The sequence below is a fragment of the Cryptotermes secundus genome, unplaced genomic scaffold (assembly GCF_002891405.2).
Source record: "Cryptotermes secundus unplaced genomic scaffold, Csec_1.0 scaffold655, whole genome shotgun sequence".
Taxonomy (NCBI): Eukaryota; Metazoa; Arthropoda; class Insecta; order Blattodea; family Kalotermitidae; genus Cryptotermes; species Cryptotermes secundus.
Genome location: NW_019726234.1, coordinates 16697 through 22956, shown reverse-complemented (window position 1 = coordinate 22956; position 6260 = coordinate 16697).

Below are 6260 nucleotides of genomic sequence, written 5' to 3'. Positions count from 1 at the left end.
ATTCAGAGTTTCAGGGGTGAACTATGAATTGGAAGAGGCATAATCCGCAGAGAATGAAGAAGAAGGAGAGGAAGAAGACTAGGCGTATGTCGCACACAAGTATTCTCTCTCCATATTGCCACTTCCGTGATCTGATTTCATGAGAATGGTCAAAAAGTTCTATAATTTGGGGTAAAATTATTTAGTAATAAATTAAAATGAAAAAAATTAATTATAGGTAATAAATCGAACGGAATATATTTTGTATAGACACCCAAGTCAATTAGACAAGACAAAAATTTGAGAAGATTTTGTGGGCGGAGTACCTATTTTCCAATCGCAAGACCTTTACATATACAGTACATCACAGAGCAACTTGGACATACCGCCACGCTTCGGAAAGGGTCTGAACATAAGAACGCTGAATTCAAGCAAAATCACAAAGACCACGCGGCCACTGTGATCGGCTGTTATTGTTTTCATAATTCTAAAAACACAAAATAATACAATGTTTCGGATATTGGATCTGCTTCCGTCTTCAGGCGAGGAATGGGAGACATCTACTCTGCTGAGTCTGTTAGAAAGAGGTAACCTCAGTCACTGGACAGTCACTTGTATGGTTAATGGAAGAGATCCGTGAAGATTGAAGGGAAAGAATCATCCGTCCAGTACATATCAAAGGAGACCTAATGGAATGTTGTCTTCTAAATTTATTTATTTAATCCGTTCCTCTTATACCTTTTTACGGTGTTGAGTTTTATTTTTCATTTTGGTAATTTACAGACGGTACGACTCCTTGGACGGTCGCAAGGCCTCTACCTAAACACAAGACACACACACACACATACCAAACATACATGCCTTGAGAGACATTCGAACCCACGATCCCGACATCCGAGCGAAGACAGTACATGCCTTGTCCGGTAGTCTTCAAATTTTGTTTAGGAGAACTTCAACGCATGCAGAAAAAGTTATCGGAAGTTATGAATATGGATATCGAAAGGACATGCTGCTGTAGAGAAAAACTTTTCATTACGACAAATAATGGAAAAAAAAAATTATAGAGTTCGGAGTGACACCTCAGTGACAGCTGTCTGTGGCTCTAAGTCCACATACAATACAATAGAGAGCAGCGCATTGAAAATTTCCAATAAACTTATCCGAAAGGCAACGTTAACAGTGGAGGATACCACAGCCGAAGTTGTGGTAACATCCAAGACAATAAGCCGCCCTGAAATACTCATATTCCTACGTTTATCTTGATGGGGATTTGACTGTATTCTTTCTTGGCATGTTTTCAGCTGAAGTTTTGTGCTCCATTTCTCCATTAAGAAGTTTTTAAAAGTTAATAATCTCATTGTTCACTCCTACCAGTTCTTCTGACTTTCCTATCCGACTGCGTGGAACATCAAATTCTCTATGATAATCAATCCACGCCATACTTAAACTCCGTTTTTCTTCTTCTTGCAGTTCTGAAATAATGGTTGTGATATCAACAGTTATCCTTTCATCCTTCACTTCCGGAATGGCATATATCATCATCGTCTCACTGAAACAGAGCTCCGCTGTAGGCTACTTCTGTCAATTAGTACGTATAGTACTGCATGAGTTTCATTGTTGTTACTATTATTATTATTATTATAGACTGTATGCTCAGATTGTACACTGCATTAGTTAGATCTAAGCTTAAATATGCGTCCGTAGTCTGGAATTCGATTACGTCAACTGATGCCAACAGCTGGAACGCATCCAGCAGAGGTTTGCGGCCCTTTGCTTTAATCGTTTCTTTCCTCAAGTTCGTTACAGCTATTCTCTTGCTCTTGAGGAGTTAAAACTGCATACTTCACGCACTAGGAGACATCGCCTTGATGCTCTCTTTCTTATTCACGTTTATTTTGGCTCGAAATTCTGCCCTTCTGTTCTGGAAATTGTTGGTCTCCGAGTTCCTGCTCGGTATATCAGATACTTTGCATTGTTCAGTGTTTGCTCCTCATCTAAAAATTGTCCCTCTGCTAGATGTGCAGCAGCTGCTAATGTTGTTTGCAGGGATGTTGACGTATTCGGAGTCAGGAAAGTTCTCCCCAGACGATTTTTAAATATAGTATAATTGTTAGTTTTATTATTATTATTTGCACGTACAATAAACAATTAAACTAAATTATTATTATTATCCTCTCTGAAAATCTATATTTTTCATTTCTCAATTAAATATTTATACGTTTCATTTCTCAGTTCTCAATAACACTTAGATTTATGTTAATGAAATTATTATTATTATTGCTATTATAATCATTTGTTTGTTTACTTGTCTGCATTATTGTGTTTTCCTCCAGTGTTTGACTATACTTTATCCATAATGTCCATAATGTAAATACTTGTATCTACCCTGCGCTCTGTCTGTAATTGGCCTTGCGGCTGTTGACTCGGCACATAAATAATAAAGAATTGAAGAACTGAATTATTATTATTATTATTTGACTGCAATTGGATATTCACCCGGTGGCAGTAGATCTTACACTGATACAGACAAGGAAAGACTGTAACATAAAGGGAACAATACAAATAAAGTACATGCAGTAGGCAAGGTACACATAGTGCAAATCAGAACATATAAAGACATAAAAGGGCACTTGCTTGTGTTCGTTTCATTGCACTGGAACACGGCATGTCATATTACTTCACTCTTTACCATTAAAACTCCACCTAAGGCCTCTTCACTTGTAACAGCTTTCCTAACCCTCTTTCTAAAAGTGTTTAATTTACAGGGGAAAGACGCTAACATGCCTGCAGGTAAACTGTTCCAAACTTTTATGATTCTATTTACAAGGAAATACCAAAATTGTTGTTTAAATTCTGAAACCACACAATACTGGAGTATTAAAATGATTATGGTGCGTGTTCAGAGCCTTGTACCTTTGTAAGTATGGGTACCTGGTTCGTAATTCTATCCTTGGTATTCATACATTCAACAATAGATCACTGTGGTCGCGTTGCAAGGGCCAAGAAGGCCCACCCCTTATACATTCATCCCTTCATTTAACTGCAGTGCCATCCCGAGGCGCTGTGTGGCGCCACAGCGAACAATGAGTCACATCGGCTCTAAACTCTCATTCATTGATTCAAATTCCAACTTCCCAATGCTGTGTTCTTCACTCAGTTACGTGTGTGTGTGTGTGTGTGTGTAAAAAACAGAGCGACAGTGATTAATATTAAAGCTGTCATCGTTGTGAATATACCAAACGTATTCGCTTTTTGGAAAGCTAAAAGAGATTTCTGTTCTCATTAGTTTACATTGTTTAGTAACTCTTGCATTACCGTGTAAAAGCTTTAAAAATATTAGGTTCTGTATGTACTGGCTGCTACTTCGGTGGGTATTATAAAGGATTACTATCAGTGAACCAATCTCGCTATATGTGTTCATAAATTAATTGCCCTGCCACACATATACACAGATAACTAATGGTAGTAGCATTGATTAAAAGTTATTGAAAACTCGACACGTTACGCAATTGTTACCCATCAGTTATAGTATCAGTTGCAACTAACATGCATTTTAAAGTTTACGGACATAATATTGGCAAGGATGAGGGCCTCCATTAATAAAAATTGCACATCTGAAGGTTTATTCTTCGGGAAAAGGTGTATCTGCCAGACCATTGATTCAATTATGGGCCTTAATATTGTAGTCGATTAGACATGAACAATATGCCATCGAAAGCTAAGCATCGTCATTACTTATAACTTTTTCATCAACAAGAGGAACACTGTGCGTACATATGTACTTGCGAGGAGGAAATATTACTGACGTCATTTCATGTGGGGCCTTTGAGAACAGACTCGTCAAAATCTAGCAGACAGCAAAGCAGCTATCAAAGTGCAGTTAACGCGATAGTAAAGCACAACACACAGCAGGTCAGTAAAACGAAGTAACATTGTTCCAAAGCAAGATTACAGCTCAGTGAGGCGACTCACGGTCTGCTTGAACATACACGCCAACAAAGATTCACGGGAAAAAATATTTTAATTTCATTATGCAACTTTCATAACACTACATTTAATTTAATTTTGCTGCTTCTCAAAGAGAGTCCTCAGGTTACGTAAGCAGGAGAAACGTTTGGCATTAAATTATTCTTTTCTGTGGTAATGAAGCATATTAACATAATTTCATAACTCATTAACAAAGTAGCTAGCTACTTTCATGCTACATGGCCTGCTTTGAGCAAATTATACTTATTCATAATGTTCATGGGATTCCTTGATATAACGATCTCAGAAGTTTAGCATCATTAATCATTAAGACCGATACTGAACCGGATGTGCATAGAAGTGTGTCCAGCACCGTGATTTAAGACAGGTTTCTTCGTGTTTCTCCTGTTTACCCTTCCATTCAATTCGTCAGCATCCACCATTACCAGTGATATCTACATTTCTTTTTTCCCCCTTGGCACTACAGCCCCAGTGGACCTAGGCCTACGTCCATGAACTCCGTTCACTTCGGTTTTTCTAGATCTTACACATACGGTAGGACTCCTTGGGCGGGTGATCAGCTCGTCGCAAGGCCTTTACCTGTAGACAAACACAGAAAAACGCACACAAACATCCATACCCTGAGTGGGATTCGAACCCACGATCAGTTTCAGAGCGAGCGAAGACAGTGCATGCCTTAGACCGCTGGGCTACCGTGACCGGCGACATCTACATTAACATCAGTAAATCTACGTAAAATATCTGCTTCACGACAGCAATAAACATAAGAAGAGATCATTGAAAAGGCTATGACCACTTCTTCCCACAAATTTTCCATCACGTCTTGAATATTATGTCCCAATTGATTTTGCGCAACATCTGTAGTAGATAGAGTTACACTTCATCCATCCATCCATTCCTGTTTCTCCCAATTGGCGCTTCGTTTTATTTCATTTTCTTAACTTCAGACAGTCGGTAGGACTCCTTGGGCGGGGAATCAGCCGGACGCAAGGCCGCTACCTACACAAACACAGAACAAACGCAAATATCCATGCCTGGACTGGGACTCGAACCCTCGATCCCACCGTTCGAGCGAGCGAAGCCTTAGACTGCGCGGCCACTGTGATCAGCCGAGTTATATTAAACAAATATAAACTTACAAAAACATAAGCCTGACTATAAAGAATACTGGGTTTTAACACTTAATGGTCACTTAGAAGAGTATATAGCCTTTAAACTGTTTTGAAGAAGATATAAATGTTCTTTCACTTACAGAGTAAAGAAAGAGCGATATCATTCTAGGCTCTGAGAAAGAGAGTAGACAGGAATGAGTAATGATTACAGAAGGTTTCTGGCAGAGCGCGTCTAACTACAATCATTATCATCTTAGCTTCCGTTTGCAGAAGATATAAGACCAAGATTCTTGCAAACAAACAAATGAAGGTTGAAGTACTTTCTTATTGATTTCTGTCATGTTTCTTCCTCTCCTTTAAAATGGAACAGCGGAAACTAAATAAAAGTCTGGTCGACACAGACAAAATTGAAATATGCGGTTTTGGCAACAAACTGAGGATCGAGTGGGAACATTTTCACTCTACAATTCCTGTCTTCATTTCTTCTACAAAACATTATTTATGCAAGAACTTTGATAATAAATCCCCTACTCATGATAACTTTAGACGTCTCGACTACACAATGTTGAAGATGTACATAAATAAAATCTCTACTTCTCTAGTTAACCCACGACCCATCTTGTCCTCCTCTGAAACATAACGTACACGGACTGCATTACAATTTCACTGATACAGCGCAATGCAAGCGTTAGGGACTGTTTTTCACGGCTCAGATAAGAGAATGCGCAAAGGTTGAAGAAAGCTGAACCGAATTGAATCAGGGGGAGCCAAGAAGGGGGGGGGGGATCAGGAACCTGCCACAGCTGTAAGATCTCTCGGTAACAGAAAAGAAAGGAATGAGCTGCAGAACGTCAATATTTGCAGACGTGAAAATAACGCCATTTGTTTCAGATTGAGAAGAATAAACGTAACGAGAGGAAAGGATAGCATTAAAGTGCACGGTCATTAGTAAAGCAATCGAGAAACCAACTAGAATTTCAATTCATATCCGAATCACTTAGCGGTTTTAAATATGAATAGAGTAAGTGGCAGAATTATTGCCAAATCCACAGGAAGTAACTCCAAGCATCTCACTACCACAGATGCACCAGTAGTTAAAGGAGAGGTTCCTGAAAATCTTCAACATCGAGTTAATTGTATTTGTCAATATTCACAATGCATACAAGTCCTGAATAGTTCTAT